This window comes from Cryptomeria japonica, chromosome 11, assembly GCF_030272615.1.
Source record: "Cryptomeria japonica chromosome 11, Sugi_1.0, whole genome shotgun sequence".
NCBI classification, from domain to species: Eukaryota; Viridiplantae; Streptophyta; class Pinopsida; order Cupressales; family Cupressaceae; genus Cryptomeria; species Cryptomeria japonica.
The window spans coordinates 700,068,573-700,096,437 of NC_081415.1; the positions used below are offsets into that span (position 1 = coordinate 700,068,573).

The 27,865-nt window shown below is 38.1% G+C and overlaps 1 protein-coding gene across 2 annotated transcripts in view; it reads right to left on the bottom strand.

Moving 5' to 3' along the window:
* The window catches only part of LOC131067144 (E3 ubiquitin-protein ligase At1g12760), an 81,815-nt gene that overhangs the window by 42,390 nt on the left and 11,560 nt on the right, over positions 1 to 27,865 (bottom strand). The window lies entirely within an intron of this gene.

The following is a 27,865-nucleotide window of genomic DNA, read 5'->3' on the forward strand; positions in this document are numbered from 1 at the left end:
ATGTGTGAAAGGTCAAGAAAATAATTGATGCAAAAGTTCTTTCTTTATATCCTTTAATAGAAGAAAAGTTACATGGAACATGGAACAAACTTAACAAACCCCTTCATTATGTTTCCCATGCCTTAAATCCTAAATGGCATAATACACGAGACCAATAAGAGGGCTCGACATGAAGATAAAGAGGTAATGAAGGGATTTTGGGCTGCATAAAAAAGATTTATGGTCAAGGTGAGGATGCCTCAATTATAAGGAGTCAATGGAATAAGTTTTCATGTGGGCAAGGTGATTTTGCTTTAGTGGAAGCTTTATATGATATGTGAGCAAAGAAAGACCCTTTAGAGTGGTGGTGGAGCCATGGAGGTGAAACCCCTAAATTGCAATTACTTGCAATCAGATTGCTCTCACAAGTAGCCAGCCCTTCATCTTGTGAGAGGAATTGGAGTACTCATGGTTTTATTCATTCACAAAAGACAAATCGATTAGGGTCAATAAAGCAAAGAACTTGATCTACATCCATAGCTCACTTCACCTTCTCAAGTGTGTTGATCCTAGGTACATGGAGGGTCCTTCAACACCAAATTGCACCAAACAGAGAAGTTGCAATCATTAGGGATGAAGCAATTGAACCAAATGGCCTTAATGAATTGCCCCTCGTTCTACTACCATCAAAAGAACCTAAGTTAGAGAGTGATGAGTATCTGGAGACCATCCTAGCTAAGGACCTTGATATGGATGATCGAAACATAGCAGAGTAGATCATAGATATCTGATTTTTGTTTTTCGTTTGTATATCAGCATCAAACCATCAATATTTTGGGATTTCAACATGTAATGATAATCTAATACGAAATATGTAGTGTGAGTTTTGAACTCTTTGACACAATGAAATTTGACATTTGTGTATTTAAACATGAAAGACTGAAAGTTAATGTTAATTTGTTAAACTCTACCATTGTTCTTGTTTCAATGTTCTATGTTATGATATGCGGCTGCCAAGAAACCTTTCGACACAATGGTAAGAAACGTCACCTTATATGCACAAACCCATCGTCACACGGTAAGGGGAAAAAAACACGTGCACAAAAAAAGAACCAGGTACCTGTTGATGGTGTTTTTACGCACTATGCAACACAGAATAAAATACTAAGTATTCTATCCTCTCTTGAACAAAGACACTCAAATGTTGAAGATTTGCAAAGGATCACTTGAGATGACTCTAAGGTTCTCTAATGTCAGGTCTTGATGTGCTCTTGGATAGACTCAATTGTATATGATGTGATATTGCTGGGATCACAAGGTCGAATTACGTTGAATGCTTGAATAGTCGAATGATGTTGGAATGTGGGATTCCACTTGATTTGAAAAAAAAAAAGGAAAAAAGGATAAGGTTTAGGAAGCTATTCTAAATCTAGGAATGCAAGAACGATGCACAATCTTTGGTGGAACTTCAACTAAGTCTTGCTTCGACATGGAGCGAACATCTCCACCAGGCTAGTGCAATCTTTTAAGGAAAGCTTTATGATTTTCAAATCACCACCACAAGCATAGACACCATCAAGTTGATGCATATCAATGAAGAAGCGATAATTGAAGTTAAGCTTGGCTAAAATGGATCCAGCTGACTACGCAAGGCACTTTACCATCGGCAAGGTGTTAATAGTATGGATATCCAAATTTCACCATTTATCACACACAAAGTCTCCCATTTATCTAAACAACATGAAAATCAAATGAGAAGTAGAGACCATGCAAATTGTTGAATCAACACGTAGAATTCACCATATATTCAATGAAGTTTACATGTCTTTTGCAACAATGTCTTGGCAACAATCTTTGCCTTCTCTTCCTACTCTACTCTAATTGTTATTTGCTATTGATCTAGTAACTATTCTCTCTATTCTCTATTCTTGAACTACTACTATTAACCTTACAAATGAAGACGTGGAGCCTTATATAGTGCTCTCATTACAATTCAATGGCTCAAATTGATTCACAATCAATGGCCAAGATTGAAAGATAGAAACCCTAACTAGGGTTTGTTACACCCATTACAAAACATTTAATGCTTGACCAATGATATATTTATAATTGGTGGGACAAATGTCCTTTGAAAATTCGACAAATAGATGATGACAATAGGTGCATCGAACTTTGTGCCCACATGTGGTAGTTATCTTTTTCGATGCATGAGTTGGTTCCATTGAACTTGGATGCCTTATCTTGAAATGGTATGATTGGATAAGTGATGTCTAAGCACCACCTCAGCTTGCTCGATCTTTGTAACTCATCACAAGTGTGTGAATGTAAATGAATGAGGCATATCTCTTGATACTCAACATTATCAAGCTCCTAATGTAACGATGACTTTGCTCAAATCAATCTTCTAACTTTGATTAACTCTTCTGAAACTACCTTTTGTCTTAATTACTTGCATTCTTGAGCTTTCATCTGGCAATACAGATTATGATTCTTGGATTTCTGAAGCAAATTCAAGATTGTGAAAAATTTCCATTCTTGAATGCTTGATGTTGATGCTATCTTTTGCCTTGATGTTGCTTTTCCATTACTTCTCATGATGATTCCTTGCATCAGACCTTGTCATTTCCTTGGACAGACCTCGTTCTTGTCTAGGACGGCTTGAAGTGCAATGTCCTTCCTTGATGAAGTTTGTCGTGTTCCGGCCATCCTTTACCTATAAAAGTTGTCTAAGTTAGTTTGACGAAATGACAATTGCTTATAAGTAGAAATCCATCACCTAGACTAAGAATTCCCAACCTTAGAATAATAAGCTTAAAACCCTAGGTTGCATCTCTAGCTCTCAATTTAATATGATCATCTTGATTTGATAATAATCTCTTATAAAGAGTTCCAAAATGATCAAAATATAATAAAGAAGACTCCATCAAGCAAAATCATATGAAATTGATTAGATGGGCAGGTGGATCTGCATTAAACATACTCTAATTTTCTATCAAAATGATTAAAATGAGCCCACCATCTGTTATTTATTTCAAAATAAATTGATATGCCGATTTTATTGTTCATTTGATGAAATTGTACGGTCCCTTAAGTGAAATCTATTAGAATATTTAATTATATTTTAGTCACCTATATTTAGTTCCTTGTTTAATGGTCATTTAGCTTTTTAGTTAATTAGCTTTTAAGCTTTATTTAGCATTTATCTTTTTAGTAGTTCACTTTAAATGACTTGTTCTTAATTTAGGTCGTCGTCCTTGTAATCTCTTTATATACGTTTGTATATTGTTGAATAGATTATCCGATTATTGAATCATTCATTCAATTTATTTTTCATGGTATCAGAGCGGGTCGATGGGATTTTTTAAAGTTTGGCAAATTTTTTAATAAAAATTCATAGCCTTCTTTCTAGAATATTTTCCAGATTTTTTTTATTGTTACGATTTTGTTTTTTTTGAAGGCTTTTTGAAGGTTTCTGGTTCGTGGGCGAATTTCTTTGTGCTCGACAGCAGTTCATGTTTTTTTTAGGGTTCTGGAGATTTTTCGACCCTGCAACTTGGAGGTTTTTTTTGCAGATTGAAAATTTTCCTAGGGTTTCTGCAATTTTCTACTAGGGTTTTGACCCTTCAATTCAAGTCAAAATTTTATTCTGGTTGTAGATTCTTGGTGGGTTTTTTGAGACCTCAACTAGGTCGTCGTTAGAATTTTTTGGGTGCATTGTTTTTCGTGCCTCAATTTTTGAGTTCAACCTCTGTTTCCGTGATGGCATCTTTGACCAGCATCATGTTGGAACACAGATAGAAGTTCAACAGCTGCCGCAACACCTAGAAACAGTGCATGTTCACGATATCTGAATATCGTTGCCTTGATCAAATTGATTTAGGTCAGACCTCATCCTATAGGTCCCAGGGTTTTCACATTTTTTTTCCTCAAAAATTGTTCGCATGGTTTAGAATGTTTTCCTTGAATTATTATCTGTCATCTACAAAGCTTGCATGGGTTTTCTGATTTTTCGCCATAAAAAATCATGGGAGGGTTTTTGCTTGATTTTTTTCTCAAAAAACAGGGTTTTACCACGTGATGTCTGGTATTTTACCACGTGATGTTGTCTGGTGTTTTCCCGCATGAAGTCTGATGTTTTGCCGCATGATGTTTGGTGTCTTACCACGTGGTGTTTTGGGTCTAGCCATGCGAAGTTTCAGCGTTTTGTTCGATTTTTTCCACAAAAATCGTTTCAAGGGTTTTTACCATTTTTTTCCACAAAAATGATGATTTGTATCTTCAATCTTGAAGGGTTTGCTGATTTTTCCTCAAAATCATGGTTTCAAGTTTCGGTTTGGTTACCCAACGTCAGGTTGGATGGATTCTAGTATTCTTGGTCATTAACACTTTTCAGTTCCAGGGAGGGTCTCCACCGCAACAGAGTGTTCTTTTCATTTGTGATCAAAAGACCTGCAATGTCTTTTGTAGGGTAGTTAGAAGATAGAATGACCATTAAGGGAGGGTATTAGAATATTTAATTATATTTTAGTCACCTATATTTAGTTCCTTGTTTAATGGTCATTTAGCTTTGTAGTTAATTAGCTTTTAAGCTTTATTTAGCATTTAGCTTTTTCTTTTTAGTTAATTAGCTTTTAAGCTTTATTTAGCGTTTAGCTTTTTAGTAGTTCACTTTAAACGACTTGTTCTTAATTTAGAACGTCATCCTTGTAATCTCTTTATATACGTTTGTATATTGTTGAATAGATTATCCGATTATTGAATCATTCATTCAATTTATTTTTCAAAATCATCCTTTGGTTGACCACTGGATCTTGCCAAGTTGTGGTATAGGCATGGCAGCTCCTTTCAAATTCGATATTTGCACTCAATACATTCGCTGATGTTGCTGTGTCAGAATAGATTCCTTTATAAGGCAATTCGCTGTAATATTTCTAATGGCAAAAGTGACCATATATACTTGAGATTAACATCACTTGCTTTAGGGATTAATTCACTCTGAAGAGGCTTTATTCACTGCGGATAATGATTGAATTCATCTCCTCCAATAATCGCCTTGAACCTGAAAATCGCTGCCAAAGAGTGCATTCGCTTTGAAGTGTTTGATCAAAAATGGAATTCGCTGGTCCTTAATATGAGATGAATACGATTTGCTGTGACCATGTGTAATTCAAACTTGAGCCGGATGATAAATGCCTTATTCAAACTCAAATCGCTGCTCTAAAATCACCTTCTTTCAATCAAAATTGCATGAAGGAGAACCCAATATCGCCAAAGATAGACTCGCTGTGGTTACTTATGATCTGATCCTGATCAGAAAGTCTCAATATCAAGGATGAATTAGCTGGTGAATAAATATAATTCGCTGTCTTATCAAGGGGAGACGCAATATCAATCTTTGTATTGATCAAATGAAATGATCAATACAAGCTTATAACCGTTTGGGAAGATATGATACCTCATCCCAAATTGCTAGATGACTTTCATTTAATACGATGCAATTAAAACAATGAGGCAACCTGGTCGCATTCATTCAATATTGCATAGTTATCAATTTCACTTTTTAAATGAAAGCATCCGTTGTCAAAATCGTGGGGAGTTCAGGAAGATCAATTTGATACAAATCACTCTCCCACATTGAATACCATGTAATAAGAATGCCAATATTAAATAAAGTTTGATCAATTCGCATGTGAAAGCTTCAAACTTTAAAACCTTAATCTTAAATGAAGATGCTTTGTGATCAAAATGCAAATGCCACATATTTAATGTGTTGCAATCATCTTTTATAGCCGTATCTAGAACTTAAAGATTTGAATTAAATGGAAACAATCGGCTATATCAAATTTAATGATTTGCATTGATCTTCTCAATCGGGGTTATCAATTTGTAAATGCTCTTCACCTGTGTGGCGACTTCCATTAACGCCTTGCATTCATTTTTTGATATCATCTTTGATTCATTGCATTCATTGAATGACTTGCATCGCTTTGAAGTTCAAGGAATTATCCTCTTTCTTCATTCCAAGGCGATCTTGGTTTGCCAGGAAAGATTGCTCTACCCATAAATCATCGTGGTCAAAGGATGAGATGTGTTTGGTCAAAGGACAAGGCGTTCTAGCCTAGAACAAGTGGTGTTCTAGCCTAGAATGGTTTGATCATGCAATTGTATAAATGCTCTAGGTCAAAGGACAAAACGGTTCTAGCCTAGATCGATTGATGTTCTCACCTAGAACGAATAGCTTGTCTTCATGCCTTAGCCAGATTTTCTCAATTCATTTCCATTAGAGCGAGCAAAGATGTGAACCATTTACTTCCTAAACCTTGAAAACTAACTGACCTCACTAGAGAGACTTGACTTGATTGGCTCTTGACCAACTACACTTCTTGAAATGAAAAGCTAATAACTCAAAGGTTCAAAAACTAACCTAGAAAGTAGAAAAAAGTGGGGGTCCCCATTTGCAATGGGGCGATGTGTGAAAACATCACAACAATAACCAAAACTCGTAGGCAAAAAACTAACGAAATGAATGCTCTCGCACACAGAAAAGGAAAGAGAAACCCATACGAAGACACCATGATTTTTTGTCACGGCCCAACGTGACCTCAAAAACCCACGATCAGGCCACAACATCAATACCAGGTCACGATTCTTCAACAAACCTTCAATTTTTTCAAAAAAATCAATCAAAAAAAAATTTTGAAAAAACATTTTTTTTTAAATTCTGGAAAAAAATTCAAGTAATAGGAACGAATTTAAAATTCGTCAAAGGATCTTTTTTTGCTCTGATACTATGAAATGATAATAGATTGATATTCGCTATTTACAAAGAAGACGAGGCTCCTTAAATAGAGAATACAAGATGACGAGAATAGAAACACGAAAGAAATATAAACAGAAGTTACTAAAACGACAAACAAACATAAAATAGAAAATTACTAACTACACTTAAATGACCATTAAATATAATAATATTACTTTAATTGTAATGGTACCGATTCTTGTCTCCTATGTCTCCAAGTACCCCCGTCTCCTGGTAACCTTGCTATTATCAATTGAAAACAATTTTTTACCATGTGGCCACATATGATTATGTTACTAGCAATGAACCACAGGGACGCATTCCCCCCAAAATCTCCATGTTTCCAAGACATTGACGTTTCGGAGACACGGGGGAAACGCCCCCCTTTTGCACTGCCACCACCGGCGAGATGTCGTCGAGACTTTGGGGACGACAGGGGACATTTGGATGTCCTGGGGACTCCCAAAAGACCCTTGACCATCTCAAGGACACCTAGGAGTCTCCCATAGCCCCCAGTTGGAAACTCCAACCTTAAACAAATATTGGTGAAAAATTTGTGAAAATGACATTCGTAATGAAGGTTTGTGAGGTTTTAGAGGCCTTAGTCGCACTACCCTCGGACTCTACGAGAGCCCCTTTACCCCAAACCACCACCCACCATTTTTATTGTTAATGCAATCATTGCCATGTTTTTTTATGTTTATCAACTTAAACTTTACTTAGTATGCCAAAGTTTCATTTGCAATTCTTATACTTAGTCTTGGTTTGCCCCCAAACTTTCAAAACTCTGCCCATTGCTATTAATGTTCAAATTTTCATGCTTCTAATGTTTATTAGTATAAACTTTACATAGGGTGGCAAAGTTTCAGTTACAGTTATACTTATTCCTTACACATCTTTTATAACTAATTTTTCAAGTACAATTCAAGAGTTACAAACATCTTTCTAGCAGCCTCAATACCTTTCTCACAAACTTAGTTGTATAATTTCAATAGAAGCCAAAAATAACCAACCATGTCAAAAAAGAAAGAGCAACTTCTTACACATTATCATAAATGTGTTCGTACACCTCATACAATGTCATCGATGCTTCTAACATATCTTACAACATCATTAATGGTCATAGATTTCCTTCCACTAAATGCCAAGTGTTCAATGATCCTTACAACGTTTGTTCACATTATAAACCTTACCCACATAATCCAAGTCACCTAAAACATAACAAGTGCCACGTAGTGGCAAGTACTTGTCATGTATATTGTAATAGAAGTAATAAATGTAATAAAAATATTCAGTCGTATAGTTGGTTTGATTAAAATAAAAATACATAATTATTATCATAAATTGTTTATTAAAATATTATTAAAATAATAAATAGTTTTTTTAAAACAAATATTTATATACCTAAACGATCTTAACTTTTTTAATTTTAACTAAATACCTTTTTTTTTTTTATTTAATTCTTTCTAAGAAAGTACTAGGAAATGCATGTATATCTACAATTCTATAAATCTTGTAAAGAATACAAAGACTTTTATATACCTAACATTATTGTCAAAGAAATTACAAACCAAAAATAAATTAGGTAGATCGCATTATCACTTTGCTATAATCTCACATACAAGATAATTGCAATGATAATGATCAATACACTAGATAAAAAAAAATTGTTTTTGAATCAAACAAAGAAAACTTCTAATTCTCTCATTTCAATTGTACCCATCTCTAATTATATTCCATTAATCTGACTTTTATTTAACCAAAATTTTATATAAATTTAAAATTAAAAAAAATAAAAATTAAAACTATATATTTAATTTCCTTTAAATAGTATAATAATTATTAACTATCTTCCTCTTAACCTTTGGAAAAAAGCTAAAACCCTATTTATATGATTTTACAACGACATGTCCAATAAATCATAATGTGGACGATATGTGAAAACATTATATTATCGCTAAAATTGATTGGAAACTTGAAAAAATGGTTGGTAGACGTGGCATCCATTATCTGATATCACTGCTTTTTCATGGCTAGAATAAAGAAACCGTTTTACGTTTTACCGCACACGGTTTTTATAATTAAGGTTCTGTGAAAGCAATCCATATTATTGGAAATTACTTCTTGCACGAAGAGGAGAAAATAAATATCAGTTCAACTTCAGTAAAATTTGTGAAAATTAAAACTTCCGTAAATAATTTAAAAAATGTCTTTGCTACAGAATCTGCTGCTATCGTGTGGCCTTAAAAAATGCCTAAACTATTGAGCATTAGTAGTGGATCCAGAAAATCCGTGTATAAGAACTCAAATATATTATCCAATCAGTGCTAAGATAAATATTTTTCATTTTATTAAACTTGAAAAATATACATGTAGATATTAACAAAACTTTAAAAAAGGTATAAAAACAAATACTTACTTCTAATTGGTTCAATTAAAGTTTTTTTAATAACTAGTTAAGAGTAGAAATGAAAACTCATTGCAATATTACTTAGCCTAACGGCAAGTACTAATAGTTAATTATAAACACCCCCAAACCTCATGTGGATATCCAAGATGGCCCAATCCTTGGAGATGTATACATAATTAACAAACTATTAAATAAGTTAAATGAAGTAAAATACTCCTAGGATGGCAACGTGAATATCACCCAGTTCTAACCATTGATGAAATACTCGTAGAAAACTCAACGAATTTTTAAAAACTCGCAACTTTTTCTGCTCAGCGAGTATTTGAGCCAAAAACTCGCAGTAAAAACTTGCCAACTTTTTGGCAAGTATTTCCCAATAACTCAACGAGACTGTGACAAAACTTGGCCATGAAAAAAAAAGGCCTGCGGCCCAAAAAAGTCATTTTTCAGTTTCCTTTTTTGCATTATGTTTGCTCCTCCAGCCAAGTATTTCCCAAAAACTCACTGAGACTGTGACAAAAACTTGGCCATGAAAAAACAAAAAGGCCTGCGGCCCAAAAAAGTCATTTTTCATTTTCCTTTTTTTTGCATTATTCCTCTAGGTACATTTTCTGATTTTCTTTTTCTTTTCTTTTTTTAACATTCTACATTTTTATTGCTTCTAGGTTTAAGAAAAAGCATCAATGCCATTAGCTAAGTACTCTAAATCAGATTTAGATTGCAAAGAAAAGATTTTTCTTAATTTTTTGTCAATTTTTCTGATTTTTTCATTGTTTTCATGGTTTTGTCAAACCCTACCAGTTTTTTATAATTCGAATCCTTTTTTATTTAATAAAATGTTTAAAATCTTAGATTAGATTAATTTTTACTGATTTCAACTAATCTATATTTATTTAAACTAATTTAGTTTGTTTGTTAATTTTTTTATTAAAATATTAACAACTTGTGCTTTCACTTTTTATGTGTAGGTTAATTTATAATGGCAAATAGAGGTGGTTCTATATCTGGTTCAGCTTCAGGGTCTGCCCTCAGTGTCAGTGCCTCCATCATTATTTGTAGGCACTCATCCTAAAAGAGCTAGAAACCTTGGTTGGAAGTATACCTATCAAGGACTGCAACCTGTGTTAGTTTTTTGCATTAAATGTGAAAAAGTATTTCATGGAGGAATAAACTGCCTCAAATACCACCTTGCAAGCATCATAAGCATGATGACTGTTTACTCCCGACGGTGGGTTGTATTAGAATATTTAATTATATTTTAGTCACCTATATTTAGTTCCTTGTTTAATGGTCATTTAGCTTTTTAGTTAATTAGCTTTTAAGCTTTATTTAACATTTAGCTTTTTCTTTTTAATTAATTAGCTTTTAAGCTTTATTTAGCATTTAGCTTTTTCTTTTTAGTTAATTAGCTTTTAAGCTTAATTTAGCTTTTAGCTCTTTAATCTTTTACTTTAACGTTATGTTCTAATTATAGAACATCGTCTTGTAACCTCTATATATACGTGTGTATATTGTTCAATGTAATCATCCGATTATTGAATCATTCATTCAATTTATTTTTCAGGTTGTTCAAGTTCACGGAATAAACAGTAAATGCACACAAAACATATAACCAACGACTACAACTATATTCAGAACATGAATTACTGTAACAGTCACAACAATATGGAAGAAAGATGTATCCTTTATTGCATTCCAAAATGTTCAGTACATGATCATTACTCCTGCTAGGTTGGCGGAGGTACCAACCGTCATAACAGACACGGAAACCCTACAGCCGACTTAATACAAAATTATTATAAAACCCATAACTAAAGTATTATTCATTTCTACGCCTAACATCAGCCCCCCAAAAAAAGAGTCGTCTTCCAGACGACTGATCAAAATGGAAGCTGATCAAACCAAAACTAAAACTAATGCTGGAAGGGATTAGAGGGCGTCCCCAGCAATACGGACAACTAGGATGTGCCCGCTTGCTGCAGACATTGTGTGGCCGCCGGTTCCCGCTCTCGTGCCAACATAACCATGTCCTCAACAATCTTATTGCGAGCTCTTTGAAGCTCCTGCAGCTGCCGCTCCTCAGCGAGACTAGCCTCCAATCCTGCCAACTTAGCCGCCAGCTCATCCTTCGCCTTGACCCTCACCTCCAACTCCTGAACATTCTTGGCGACTGTCTCCTCCAATGCGGTAACCCGAGAGTGCTCCTGAGCCAACTATGTCTAACTCCACTGAATGTGGTGGGCCAATGTTTTTCACCCTCGGCTTCCCACACCGCATGATCCCGCTGGACCTTCATGGCTTCCATCCTCACCACTGTCGTCCTTCGATACTTCAAAACTAGGTCCCGGAAGGTCGTCTTCGTTCCATGCATAGAACCATAAATCCCATTCTCCCCTGTCGCTATCACATTCGTCATCCAGGCGTCGGTCATCTCAGGGGTTTCTGACTTCGGCCATCCTTTGGCCGTGAAACATTGGAAGAATTCCCCCTCGTAGTCCTTCTTGACAAAGGATAAAAGGCACTCAACCACCCGAGCTACCCTCGGATCATGTCCAACCTCCACACCCTTCACAACGTGGCCAACATCACTTAGGAACTTCCCATTCCCTCCAATTGGAACGCACATCGCTGCATAGTGCCAAATGGATCGGCAGGGTTGGGCTTCTCCAGCTGAAGTACCAGTTCTTTTGCGTGAGGAGAGGAGGATTCCTCCCGTCCTTCCTGAACTCCTCTGTGCACTGTATGCTCCACGAGCGTCTGATTGAGTCTAGAGATCCCTCCCTCCGTCAAATTCCAGCCCGCCAAACTGTAGATTGCCGGTATCAATTCCTCCATCCCTGCCAGGTGACAATGGCAACTCTGGCAATTTCTCCACCCGCACCCCAAAGGACTCCAACAGCCAAGGATCAATCATCTGCTCCTGGTGGTCAGCAGGGGCGGGACTCAACTGTGGGACTACTTCCTCCTGGCCAGAGGTCACCCTAGGTGGCGATGGCGGTGATGCCTCCACATCCACCACATCAATCACCTGCACTGCTACTTCCTTCATCTGCTCCACCCCATGTGGTGTTGGGTGGCTGCCTCGGCTTCATTCAATTGGTGTAGGAAGATTCTCGGCCACCATCACTTCCGCCGCCATGCTACTGTCTCCTACCCCTTTTGTCACAACCTCGGCCACTGGGTTATCACCACCTGTTCCAACCTCGGCTGACACTCGGCCTACGGCTGGAACCAAGCGAAAAGTGTCATCTTCTCCACTCTCTTCATCTAACGAGGATGCCTCGACGACATCTTCTTCACTATCCCCTCTGCCTGCACTGGGAGATTGCCCCACATCTTGTCGTCATCTATTCCTCTATGGTTCCCCGTCGACTGTCATGATGTCCAGATTCCTCCAATAAAAGATGGGGGGTTTATATGGCTCCAGTCTAGCTAGCGGTTGCAAGTCACCCCTCTTCTCTATTGGCACTCCTATACAAACAGCCTCCAAAAACATGGCAATGGCATGGTGTGACATATAAAAAACATTTGTGGATGCGCTCACTAAGGAATGACGCCTAGTTGAAGACCGTGCCATTCTGCAACCCATTCATCAAATACAACATCCACACAGTGATGTCTGACCCCCTACTTGCTCCTGTCAGTCTGCTTTTGATGATATCTATGATGCACCACCATTCAGCATTGGCCAGAAATGTCCGCTTCACCCGCGGCTACTGCCAAATTTCCATATACTGTCATGTTCACCTTATATCAGGTCCCCACGCCACACTTGTCAAACCAACTGTTGTTTTTGTCCAATGTCATCTTCCTCTTGATGACAGGGCCGCCCTGGTTCAAAATCCCAAAAATTTTGGCAAACTCGACGGCAGAATAAGAAATGGTGAGATGACATCCCCCGTACTGTACCATGGACCTGTGTGTATGCCTATCATAACCTGCCACCATTCCCTTCAGTACAAGCTCAAAATCCTTGATGTTGAAGAAGGGCACGGCAAAAATGTGGTCAACCCCTGCTTTCTTCAAATTCATTTTAATAATGTTGGTGTCATCCATCTCCTCCCACCATGCCCTGCAGTTGTTGGCATTCAACCTCTCCCATGTCAAAGATTGGGCAATGGCTACGCAGCGAACAAAACGGCCCGCCCCATGCCATGCCCCCATGTGATGGCGTGACCATCCCGTCCAATCAAACCGTCCGTGCCATCTCCAATCCTTTTCGGACATTTTTTCATTTTTTTTTTGTCAAGTCCGTGGGTGTGGGGGAATTTTTATTTTCAAAGTATGATTATATTTTTAAATTAAAATAATTTATTTTAATTGTTTTTAGAATTTTTTATTTTAATTTTTTTATAATTTTTTATAATAAGTATGACATCTTCTAAAGTTTAATATTTTTAGAATAATTAAACATCTAATATATGATACATAAGTAAAAATTGCACATAAGTAAAAATTTAATTCAAACTATAACTTATTGCTCAAATTTACAAAATAAAATGTCTATAAATTACACACAAGTAAAAAAATTAAATTCAAACTATGTAAATATTGCATCTAGATTGACAATGTCCCAAAAGGACTGGAGATGGCATGGACAGTTTGATTGGACCGTTTGATTGGACGGTCATGTCATCACATGGGGGCATGGCATGGCATGCGGCCGGGTCGTTTTGTAATTATGGGGCAATGGCTACGCAGCGGACAAAACGGCCCGGTCCCATGCCATGCCATGCCCCCATGTGATGACGTGACTGTCCAATCAAACGGTCCAATCAAACTGTCCATGCCATCTCCAGTCCTTTTGGGACATTTTTCCTTTTTGTGATAAGTCCGTGGGGGGTGGAGAAATTTTTCTTTTTTAAATGTATGATTAAATTTTTTAAATTGAAATGATTTATTTTAATATGTTTTTATAATTTTTTATATTTTAGTTATATTTGTAAAATAATAAATTAATAATTAATAATGTATTTATAGTTTTTAAATAATAAGTTATTGTTTTCTTTTATGTTTGATTATATTTTTAAAATTGAAATAATTTATTTTAATATTTTTTCATAAATTTTTATTTATTATACTTTTTTTATTTTTTAAGCTATATTTGTGAAATAATAAATAAAATAAATTAATAGTTAATTATAATATTAAATTTTAAGTTAAAAACATTATAAATTATTAAGTTTATTAAGTTTTATTATTAATTTTTAATTTTTTAACCTACATTATTAAGTTATAATGTTTTTAAATTTTATTAATTATTTATTTATTTAAGTTTTTATAATTTAATTAATAATTTACTTAGTATATTTTCTTTGTATGTTTATTATTATTATTATTTAATCTAATAATATATAAATTTAATCAAATAATCAAATATTTTAACAATTTTTTTGATATTAATCTAAAATACACCTATCAAATGAAATTTTGAATAAATATATTTTACATTGTCAATCTAGATACAATATTTACATAGTTTGAATTTAATTTTTTTACTTTGTGTGTAATTTATATACATTTTATTTTGTAAATTTGAGCAATAAGTTATAGTTTGAATTAAATTTTTACTTATGTATCATATATTATATGTTTAATTATTCTAAAAATATTAAGAATGAAAGAAGATTGAACTTTAAAAAAAAAAAATTAATAGTTAATTATAATATTAAATTTTAAGTTAAAAACATATAAATTATTAAGTTTATTAAGTTTTATTATTAATTTTTTAATTTTATTAACTTTTATTATTAATTTTTAATCTTTTTAACCTACATTATTAAGTTATAATGTTTTTAAGTTTTATTAATTGTTTATTTATTTAAGTTTTTATAATCTAATTAATCAAATTAATAATTAATAATGTATTTGTGAAATAATAAATAAAATAAATTAATAGTTAATTATAATATTAAATTTTAAGTTAAATACATTATAAATTATTAAGTTTATTAAGTTTTATTATTAATTTCTAATCTTTTTACCCTGCATTATTAAGTTACAATGTTTTTGAGTTTTATTAATTGTTTATTTATTTAAGTTTATATAATTTAATTAATAAAATTTACTTAGTATATTTTCTTTGTATGTTTATTATTATTATTTAATCTAATAATATATAATTTTAATGAAATAATCAAATATTTTAACAATTTTTTTGATATGCAATATTAAACATTAATCTAAAATACACCTATCAAATGAAATTTTGAATAAATATATTTTAAATTGTCAATCTAGATGCAATATTTACATACTTTGAATTTAATTTTTTTACTTATGTGTAATTTATATACATTTTATTTTGTAAATTTGAGCAATAAGTTATAGTTTGAATTAAATTTTTACTTATGTGCAATTTTTACTTATGTCTCATATATTATATGTTTAATTATTCTAAAAATATTAAACTTTAGAAGATGTCATACTTATTATAAAAAATTATAAAAAAATTAAAATAAAAAAAATAAAAAATTCTAAAAACAATTAAAATAAATTATTTTAATAAAAAATATAATCATACTTTGAAAAAATAAAATTCCCCCACACCCACGGACTTGTCAAAAAAAAATGAAAAAATGTCCGAAAAGGACTGAAGATGGCACGAAGGGTTTGATCGGACGAGGCGGTCATGTCATCACATGGGGGCATGGCATGGCATGACATGGGGCGGTCGTTTTGTCCGCTGCGTAGCCATGGCATGGCATGGCATGACATGGGGCGGGCCGTTTTGTCCGTTGCGTAGCCATTGCCCAAAGATTGCACAGTCACGGGCTCATCTCTCTACACACGTGCCCGCAACTTCTTCCCTTTGCTGCTTTCTGGTGTGGCCATGTTTCCTGCGTGAATGATTGTGCCTTTGTCGTTGGGGTTACGCTAATGATTCTTTTTGCACTCCTAACAAACCTATTATTACTGTGCAAGGAGGTTATTCTACTAAGAGCCCTTATGAGTATGCTAAGCAATTGCTAGAGAAAGTTATAATGCGGTTGCTCATACCTATAACACAAGAAACAATAGGCAACCTAATCCTCCTCCAGTTATCCCAACTTCACTTCCTCCTTCCCAACCTATTCTTCCTCAAGCTCCTCGTATTTCACAAATGCTTAGTAAGGAATATGATCTCATAGAACAACTTAAAGCTACCCCTGCTAAGATATCCCTTTGGGATTTGATCCAAACTTCTTCTGCTCATCATGGAATGTTACAAGATGCCTTGAAAGATTTGAATGTTCCTCCACCTAATACATCTAGTAATATAGTGTCTTTGGTTAACTCTGTGATGAATCCTAAAGCTCAAATTGTGTTTACTCAAGATGAGTTGCCTACTAGTGAAATTCAACATCAATATGATCCCTTGATGATTGTGGTTATCATAAATGACACTGCTATAAGACGAACACTGGTAGATAATGGTTCTAGCCTTAATGTGTGTAGCATTAATCTATTGCATAAGATGAATGTGGATACATCCCTTATTGAGCCTGACTCTCGTCCCATTCGAGGCTTTGATAATGTGGCTAAGTCTTCATTAGGTATTATCACCTTACCCATCACAGTGGGACCTGTTACTTTGCCTACTCTTATCCATGTTATGTCGGGAAATCTAACATACAACTTGTTATTAGGGAGACCTTGGATTCACAGTATGCAAGCTGTCCCCTCTACATTGCATAGACAAGTTAAATTTATTTATAATAATAAGACATATACCTTGATAGGTGATACTAATTTTCAAGCTTGTTTGCAAACATCTACTTCGAAAGGGAGTTCTTCTAAGCCTTCCTCTTCTAGTGATGACTCGTTAAACAAGATACCTATGGATGAATCATCACCCTCTGATAATCAAAATTCTTTGGATGAGTCTGAAGTTCCTGAAGAAGATTCTTCTCTACTTGAATCTACACATGAAAAGGCTTTTGATACTGAGAAGGTTCTCGCAGAAGACGATTGGGGATCTCTTGATTTCAATCCCACCTTTGTAGGTGAGTATAGGGTTCCTCCTAGAGAGCTTAAAGTTAAAAAGAAGGAAGAAACTAGAGATCAATCAGTCTTACCTGAACCTATGAGCAATAATTTTGTGGCCGCTTCTCAAACTTCTTCTCCTCACACCTCTAATTCTAAAGAATTTGATTCTTTGTCTTATGAAAAACCACCTTCTCTTTCTGAAATGGCTAATCTTTATGGTCGTGGTTTTCACATTTTGGCTAAGAGTGGCTATAGTGGAAATGGTTGTGGCACAAATGAACAAGGAATTAAAGTTCCTTTAGAACATAACATGCATGAATATTCATTTGGACTTGGATATAATCTTTCTAAGCCCACCAAAGCATCTAAAAGACCATCTCTCAATGTGAATGCTATATTTAGTAGTGATGATGATCTCACTTCAACTAAATCATCTTCTACTTCTATCAACTCTCATTCCCCTCATAAGGAAATATTGGCGATGGACAAATCTCTTTATGAATCCCCTCAAGTTTCTAAATCCACTTATGAATCTTTATCTCCTATCCATCATAAAGTCCTTTCCTCCAGGGATAAGGCTCTAATAAATTACACTCATCCCTCTTCTAAGATTTCTTGTAACTTTTCTTCTTCAATTTTTATCATTTTATACATGTTTTTCATCTCACTTATAGTTGAGCATTTGGCATGTCATATTCAAATACCTCATTCAATCTATCATGTCTTTAAATAACATTAATGGCTATTATGTTGCTCATCATTATGTGACATTGGTAGCTCATTTACTGGGGGCTCATTGTCATTCATCATGGTACAATTTCAAGTGCAATCATATTTTTGAAGCAACATAATAGCCTAATTTTCTATGTTATCTCTTGTTCCTATGGGGACAAGAGTGATTTCATACATCTCTTCTTTTTATGGTTAAAATTTACCTTTGGGGTAATAGTGTGGAAATATTGATCATCTTTTCTTTAGAATCCTCTTTTCCTAGATATGGGAGAAGATGTGTATTCTCTTTCTTATCCTACCCACTTCTTGTGAGGAGCATTTTACATACACTAACGTCTTGCTTGCATGAACTCATGTGAGTATGTAGTACATTTTGCTTATGTCTAAATCTCTCCCTAGAAGATTGTGTAAGTCCTTCTCATTGTCCTTATCCTTGGGAGGCAATGATCTTTCCTTATTTTTATCTAAGGATCCACTTTTTCCTATTTCGTGGATGGTGTGAACTTTATTACTTGATGTTATTCCTTGTATGCATTTGTTGTTGTTTGTTCAAGGATTCTCTCTTACAAGAGGTGTAAGTCCTTGACTACAACCTCTTTTGCACTTGGTAAAATACATCCATAATGAATTCACCCTCCCAATTGGGTTAAAAAGAGCGTCATCCTTCATTAAGAATCACTTTCACCTCGCAAAAGAAGGAAGTATTGCATTCTTATTCTCTTCTTTGTCTTATTCTAGAAGATGTTATATTTGTCTAAGACAATTCCTCTCGGGGATAGGTGTCTTTTGTACAAAGATCTTTTCTCTTCTAAGGATCTCCTTTACACATACTACAAGATATCCCTTTTCAACTATCTTATCTTTTCTTCTCTTTGCATTTTGTTTCCATTTACATCCTTCATCTTGTGTTAGAGAACTCTCAAATCCTCACACTCTTTGTTGTGTTGGAATTGAGATTTAGTCCTCTTTCTTACCAAATGACTCTCCATTAGTTTTTGATCTCATATCAAATCTTCTTGTGAGCATTTGTCATCAATATTCTTTAACAATTCGAAGTGGTAAACATGATACCCTGTTTCAACCCCCTAAAATTAGCAAGCCGAAACAGGGGGGGCATATAGCTCCTCGAATTTTCATCACCTTCCTTAGTAAGCATTAGGTGATTTTGTGATCTAACATGTGGTTTTGTAGGTTGTGGTTCCTAACTGTGTACTGTAGATACCGTTGGGGGCTTCGTTCGACAGACTTATGGATATATCCTTTTTCAAATAATGTTTACTTTTCTGTACTTTAGCTTGCATATGCACGTAGTGTTCATATGACCGCTAAAGTGGGGGCTAAATGTAGCGTCGTAAATTGTACGCACTTGCTAGGGTGGTACAATTTCACACCTAGTTTAACACCCGCCTTGGCGCATTTTGCATTTTGCATTGCATTTCCCCTTTAGCACTTAATTAATCAAATTAATTAGGTCTAAGGTCATATTTCATCATCATAAAGTTGGGCCCTTTCATTAAAGTGTGTCCCTTTCATTTTATTCCTCTAATACATCATTTAATCAAAAACCCTAATTAGGTCCTATTTTGAACTTGTGGGCTTGATTTCGGGGGTCAAAACATCTCGAAATCACCTGTAACTTCGGGATTCTCTCTAAAATCATCATATCCGACGGCCCTGAAAATTTGGTGAAAAGTTGTCGGGACCATGGCGCCCGGAGTGCACACGGTCCCGGACATTTTTCTCGAAATTTTAGGAGCGCGATCCAATCATAAAATAAAGCTTAACCCCAAGAAATTGGTGGGAGATTCAATCTCTAGGTCGGCCAAAAGTTGAAATTAAGACCTAGGGTTTCATATATAAGAGATCTCTTTCTTCACTTGAAAGGATGGGAATTTTGGTTTCAAGGACCTTCTATGCAGCAAAAGAGCAAATCTTTGAAGACTTCAACAACATTCAACATCCATCCATCAAGCATTCATCAATTTCATTCATCCATTTAGGGCTTTGAAGACATTGAAGAGCAATAGGGGATCACCGACTGAAGATTGGCTTGTACCCCTCCCTTAGAGTTGCAGATCCGACGGGAGCAGACTGAGACGGGACAACACACCAAATTGCAGAGCAGAAACCTAGGACAGGGGCGTGGGGCGCCCTAGTCCTGACAGGACAGGGGCGTCGGGCGCCCTGGTCCCTGGGACAGGGGCGCTGGGCACCCTGGTCCCTCAGACAACAGCAGTTTTCAGCACTTTTCGACAACTTTCAGGTTGCCAAAAGGAGCAGTTTCAGGTGCAGAATCAGGTCAGTGGTGCATGCGCCCCCGTCTCGAACATTTCCACTCAGATTTTAACCCCAGGAACACATCTGCATTCTCCTCTTATCCTTGTGTTTACAGCTTTTCATCACTTAATCTCAATCTTGCAATCTTGTTACTAGTTCATACTTGCACTCTAGGGCCAGTAGTTGAACTTGCATCATTTTATCTATCATTTGCAACAAAGGAATAGAAATCCTAATAGGTAGCCCGTGGCTCTCTCTCTTCCACAAAAAGAAGTAGCCAATTGTGTGATACCTCTAGGCTCTTTCGTATTCCACAAGTGTGTGATTGAAAGTGAGATTAGGGCATGTTTGCTTAGTGTCACTTTTTCCCCCACACACCCACATATTCCAGGTCCCACATTTTGTCCATCAGTGATGCTGGCCCCTACTCCTTTATAGCTTCCATCTACGACCAACCTCCATACTGTTGGTAACATGTCACTTTCTCGCCATCCACCTGCGGTGGGCCCATGAGGTTAGGGATCACCCAGTAAAGTGTATTGGGCCCCGCTTCCTGCTCACCAGGTCATAATGCTATCACAAACAAGTCTTCAACTTTTAATACCATTTTCAAACACGGTCCTAGGGTTGCACAGTACTCCTCCAAATCTACTTCTTCCAAGTCAACTGGCTCCTCTTCCTTCCCGACAAATTTTGCCTTTCTTTTAGCTTCTGCTTCTTGGTCAATGTCATATGCAATATAACCTTCACGAGGTCCTTCGTACGGGGCCCTTTTCCTCTAGTGTCCAGTGAGCCATATCCACACGGCTGGGTCACCGAAATATGCATTTGTCAAGTGCTTATGGACTCTTGGCACTACAATCCCCTCAACATGCTTCGATACCAACCTTTCTTCTATGGCAGTGAGTGGTTTAGCACAATCTTCGTCCAGTCTGTAAGGTTTCGTGGCAACCACAAGGTCTTCTTCTATCTCCCGACTTTGTCCAATGGTCCAGTCCCCCTTTGTTGCATAGCCCAACATATCGATGGCGACCCACTGGTTTGTCACGTTCCCTATAAAGCTTCAACTTGGAGTCGTTCACAAGGTAGCGTATAGGATTGTGGTCCAAGGTGGAAAGTTTTACTACTCCATTCTTCCCCACTTCTCTAATTTTATAGGGGCCCAACCCACGAATTTTGAACTTCCCCGGTTGAAGTTCGTTGCGGTCGTTATACTTCAGAACCAATTGGCCGGGACGGAAGTTCGTCCACCGGAGACATCTGTTGTGCCAATACTTCCGTCGATGTTGGGCCACTTCCATCACCCACTGCGCCATCACTCGACATTCATCTAACTTGGTGAGGTTCACAAGATGAACCTTCATACTCTCCTCGTCTCCAAGTCGGTTGTCTACGGCAATCCGCAGGTTGGGTACGATATATTCAGCCGATACCACCGCTTCTTGGCCGTGCATGAGTTGGAACAATGTATGGCCCGTGGTTACCTTGTACGTGGTACGGTACGCCCATAGTACCACTGGCAAACGTTCTTCCTAATCCTCTCGTTCCACTCCACAAGATTTATAGATGATGGACACCAATACCTTGTTGGTAGCTTTCGCCTAGCCATTCTGGATAAGTTGTGAAAGATTTTAAACTCAGTCGTCATTGTGCGGATGATCTAATTAACCAAGTGAACCCCTCGATCACTTGTGATCTGAATTGGAATCCCGAACCTGGTCACGATCTACTCGTACAGAAACCTCGCCGTACTTGTGGCAATGTTGTCCGGGAGAGCTCTAGCTTCAGCCCACTTTGTCAGGTACTCCGTGGCTACCACAATGAACTGGCATCTATGCATATTGCTCACCTTGAGAGGCCCTAAAAATCCAATCCCCACCTTTCAAACAATTCCTGTGGCTGAGAGGGAAACAGGGGCATGAAGTCCTGTTTCAAAGGTTTCCCCGCACACTAACATGTGTCGCATCCAACCACCCATTCACACACGTCAGTGTGTAAGGTCGGCCACCATAACCCTACCAACAGTGCCTTTCATACACTGGCATCAGGTCCCATATGGCCCCCCCGCAAGTCCGTCATGAGCTTCTTTTAGCACACTCGAGATTTCCTCCTCCATCACACATCTCCGCAGGATCTTGTCAGGCCCCATCTTGTACAGTAGGCCATTGATCAACTGAAAGGTTTTGCTTTTTAGTGCCAACTTACGTCGCTCCCCCGGTAGCATGTCTCGTGGAAACGTTGAAGGGGATAGACAATACTCTCGTACCATGGAGGTAATGCTGCAATTTGAAACAAATGGGCATCTAGAAAATCTTCATTTACCCCTTCAGCGGGTTCACCGGACTTGATTCTTGACAACTAGTCAGCGATGACATGGTTCTTCCCTGACCGTACTATGATGATAAAAGTGAACTCCGAAAGCAATAGCAACCAACGGTTTACCCATCCTTGGATTATTGGTTTGTTCATCAAGTACATCAAGGCCTGATGGTCCATGTAAAAGGTGAATGGTGTGGCGAGGAGGTAATGGCGGAACTTCTCTACGAAGTACACCATTCCCAGTGCCACCCTCTCTGTCATGTTGTAGTTCCTCTCAGCCCTGGAGAGTAGTCGGTTGGCGAAAAAAATAGGGTGATCCAGTCCCTGTACGCCCACCTGTACCAGAGTGGCATCGATGGCATAATTGGAGGTGACCACATGAACGTGGAACTCCTTCTCCCAGTCAAGGTACGCGAGGATTGGTGCACTCACTAGTCGTGATTTTAACTCCTTGAAGGCTTCTTCCTGCTTCGTCCCCCATTTGAATGGTTCTCCTTTCCTTGTCAGCTTGTCTAATGGACAGGATATTTGCGCAATGCTCTTGATAAACCTCCTGAGGTAGCTGACATGCCCGAGGAAGGATTTCACCCCCGTGACATCCACCGAACTCTCCATGTTCACAATTACCCCTACCTTGTCGGGGTCCGTCTTCAACCCTTCCTTGCACACAATGTGCCCCAATAGCTTACCTTGTGGTTCCATGAATTGGCATTTCTTGGAGTTCAGGGCCAATCGGGCCCGTCAACATCTCTCCATGCACTCCCCGAGCACATTCAAATGGGTTTCCTACTTACTATAGATAGACTAGTCATCGAGGAATGCCTTGAAACTTCCAACCGACATCCCTTCAAAAATATGCAATATCATCCGCTGGAAGGTTATCGGAGCATTGCACAGACCGAAGGCCATCCGATTGTATGCATATACTCCATCCTCTACTATGAATGTTGTTTTTAGCTTATCTTCTTCGGCGATGCTGATCTGGTTATATCCTGAAAAATCCGTCCAAGAATGAGTAAATCTCATGGCCCGCTACCTCCTCTAAAATGTTGTTAGTGAATGGAATTGGGAACGGGTCCTTGATAGTCACAGCATTCAGGCATCGAAAGTCCACACATCCAGATCTGGTTTGCTTCCTTCTTTAGAGAGATGACAATTGGCGATACCCAGTCATTGGTTTCTACCTTGAAGATAATTCCAGCCTCCAGCATCTTTTCAATTTCTTCATTCACCTTTGCTACATAGTTCTTATTCATTTTGTACGGTCTCCTCTGTACAGGTTAGGCTCCGAGTACGAGAGGTATGCGAGGTACGCACAACTCCGGAGGTATCCCCTTCAAATCTTTATACATCTAGGCAAAGACGTCCTTGTTCTCTAGGAATATTCTGAAGGCTGCTTCTTTGAGTAAGGGGTTCAGTCATCACCTACAAGTATCGCCTTCGGATCGTCATCCTAGCCCAAGGTTTCAGTCATCACCTACAAGTATCGCCTTCGGATCGTCATCCTAGCCCAAGTTGACCCTCTTCACATTTGATTCTTCGTACTTGATAGCCTTATCCCTTTCAAACCGATGAGCGGGTGTTTCATCTACTCGTGCCACACCCTCCCTCACGGTACTCCTCGTACTCAGGAGGGAATGTTGCATCCTCCGTACCATCACCTGACTCTTTGATCTCACATATCTGCAGCATGTGGCACTCCAGATGGAACACTTCGTAGTCTTCCATTTGCCAATGGAAAAGTCCGACCAGAGAACTGGTTTCATCCTCGGAGCATCCTTCTAATTCCAATGCTCCTTCATCGTCGGGTTCCATCTTTTTCCTGCCATTTTGTGAGCCCCATTCCTAGTTATGCAAGTCATCCGAGTCAAAGTCAGATGATGCCAGTTCCTCACTCATGGCTTGATTCCTCAGGTCGATCACGTACTTCCTGCCTTCACTCTCGATGGAGAGTGTTTTTCTTCCAATTACCGTTCACCTTTGCCATGATCAGCCAGCCCCTTCCCAAGAGGGCATCATAGGCCTTTTTCTCCAATGGTATGACCACAAAGTCAAGGAAAAAGTGTTGAGTTCGGACAACAACCTTTAGTGCCGTGACTGTCCCCAAGGGCTTGATTCCATATTGGTCGGCACCAACAAGGTGGAATGTTGGTGGCCAGAGAGTTGGCTTGCCCAAACCCCTCCATGTCTCCTTTGGCAACACGTTCACTCCAGAGCCGCCGTCAACAATGGTGTTCGTCAATTTCTATCCCATTATCTCCATCTCAACCACGGCAGCTTCCAACCAATGTTTACGGTGAGCAACATGGGGTTCGTAGCAAACATACCAGGTAATTATGTTGTCGCCATGGGGTTTGTGCCAGATGGTTTTGCTGCCATCTGACGGTGTTCCTGGTTGGCAATGTTGTCACCGACTATGTTTGTAAGAACCATCTTCAGTTGTCACATTGTCTGCAGAAGGTCAGACACCCGTACAAGTACAGTGGTTTGCAACATTTGTTTGATGATAGTTTTCTCGGACTCTGACCGAAGTGGGGTACTGGCAATATTGTGTGAGGCCCTTCGTTCTTCCGCCATCGCTCGTTCTACATCAGCCTTAGCTTCCCGATGTCTCTCCTTCTCCATACAAGGATCGGGGTACACAGCCTTCTTGCTCTGCAATCTTGTGATTGCCATTACCTCATCTGGCTCCTTCACGTCCAACATATTTACTCCCTTCTATTTCAGGCGATCCGTGTCCTCGTGGTTTCCAAGACCACACCATTTGCACAACAAACCTCCACCATTGTTCCCGCTCTGACATTCCCGGGCAAGTGGCCCCACTCATTACATTTTTGACATTGGATCATAGGCCACCCTTTTGCATCGTACTGAATTTTGCTCCTTGGCATGTTATTATTGGAATGGTTGTTCCTGTGCCGATTATTACAGTATCCTCCTGGTGAAAGCCTCCGAGTTTGCTGGTTTGTTTAGGTGGTGTGGCTGGTCTAGTAGCTTGCTCGCCTTGAGTGTAGAGCACTTGTGTGCTCCGTGTTTTTAAATTGTACGAGCATTCCTTAATGGAATGGCCCAATACCTGACAGATGTCACAAAAAGCTTTCCTCGAACATGTTCCCTTCGTATGCCGTTCTGCCTTGCAGTCAGTGCACCAAAGTTCTTTGTCGTCTCTGCCACTCTCCTTATCAGCCTTCAACTCCTGCATCATCCACAGCATGTCCTTCTGAAGAGCTTGTACAGTTTTGGACTCACCATTGCTACTTTCGTCCGTACTGTCATCATCACTTGCCCTCTGTTTCCCCTTCGATGTTTTACTCTCACATTCAATGTCCATCACTCTATTATAAGCCTCATCATATGACGTTGGAGGGACCACCTTCATCTTCCGCCTGAGGGACGATAGTAGCCCCTCGACAAACCATCTTTTCTACAGTCCATCCGCCAGTTGGTTCTCCATTTTGTTCAATAGTTCCTTCAAACTTCGGTTATAAGCCCAGACACTTTCACTTTTTCCCTGTTTGGTATTGTAAATCTCAACCACAATTTCATTGTCGTCATGCAGGAGTTTGAATTCCTCCTGAAAGGCCCTCTTCAAATTGTTCCATGATGTTTTATGTTGGGCAACTGAGTTCCGGATTCTTCACTTGACGTCGAGTGAGCATCTTGGTTGTCGAGATCTTCATCAGCTACCTCCGACAGTTCCACGTACACGGTTTCTGCCTCTCCCGACTACGGCTCCGACTATTGCTCTACCTTTCCAAACTCTCCGGGCCTTCAGCAATCTCCCTCACCCAACGTCTTTGTTCGTTTTGTTCTTTGATACATAGGGATCTCCGTACTGACCCCTCGCCTATCTCTTCATTGGTACCAGTATGTCATCAATCTTTATTGGGACGTAGGGGCATTAATTGTTGGGGGTACGACGTCTGCTCGTATCCCTCTCTTCCTCCTCCCTACGACTCCGTTCTTCGTACCGCTGCAAGATTTGTTGCCGACGACATTCACAATTGGTTTCTTCCCATCAGTCTTGAAGTTCAATTAAATTTTGTGCCAACAGCGTCACAAGACTCTCGAGAAGATCAAAGACAAGTGTGTTGACCGTGAGTTCACCATGTACCGTGCCTTCAGGAATGGCTCTCTCCCGAGCCTCCCTCAGCACGTACTGTGTGACAAAAACCTCCCACAGGTCTACCAAGTCCTCTGTCAATTGATTCTCTTGCGCTTCCGCCTCAGACACTTTTTCGTGTGTATCACTATCAGTAATGATCAACTGTTGATCGAATGGTCGGCCCATTAGTGCCTACCGCCTGCCGCCATATTGATCTCCAGAATTCGAATCGGCAACGGCCCCAAAATGTTTACTCCCGACGATGAGTTGTTCAAGTTCACGAAATAAACAGTAAATGCACACAGAACATATAACAAGCGTCTACATCTATATTCAGAACATGAATTAAAGTAACAGTCACAACAATATGGCAGAAAGATGTATCCTTTATTGCATTCCAAAATGTTCATTACATGATCATTACTCCCACCCGGTTCCCTTACATGGCAATATATATTGTTCGGCGGTTGGCAGAGGTACCAACCGTCATAACGGACACGGAAACCATACGGCCGACTCAATACAAAATTATTAAAACCCATTACTAAAGTATTCATTTCTACGCCTAACAATGCCAAGGGATGTCCTAGGACCACTAAGGAAATAAAAGGAGAAATGAATGCCATACTTGCAGCTGCAGAAGAGAAGAAATTACAAAAAGAGGGGGCAAGGCTAGCCATGGCAGCATCCATAATTGCTTCTAAAGGTGCTCCAATCAACCTTAATTCAGATGAAGAAGCACTTCAGAGCATAGTGGGCTCTCTCCATGGCCCATTTATCCGCAAATCCACCACCACCGTGCCCACCACTTAATCTACTTCTAGTAGAACAAGAGCATCAATGCCACCACCTATACATAATTATTTTAAGCCCAAAAACATTGCATACAAACATTGCATTAGAGGCAACTGGGTGTAATAGGAAGGCACATGAGCATACAAACATAGCATGTGTTGATTTTTGGTATTTTAATAACATCCCTTCCAATGTGGCAAATATTCCTTATTGGCATAATTTGGTTACCACATTGACAGTTGCAGGAAAAGGCTACAATGCGCCTTCAAACACAAACTTGAGTGGGAGGTTAGTTCATTTGATTTAAATTTTTTGATAACTTATGTTAAGTTTTTTAAAATTTAGACTAAAATTATGTTCTTTTATAGTAATTTATTTTGAATTTAAGTTAAAAAAAAAAATTAATAAAAATATGTACTTAATTTCACTTCTTTCTTGTAGGTTGCTAGTGAATGCAACTAATAGGGCAAGAGAAGTGGTG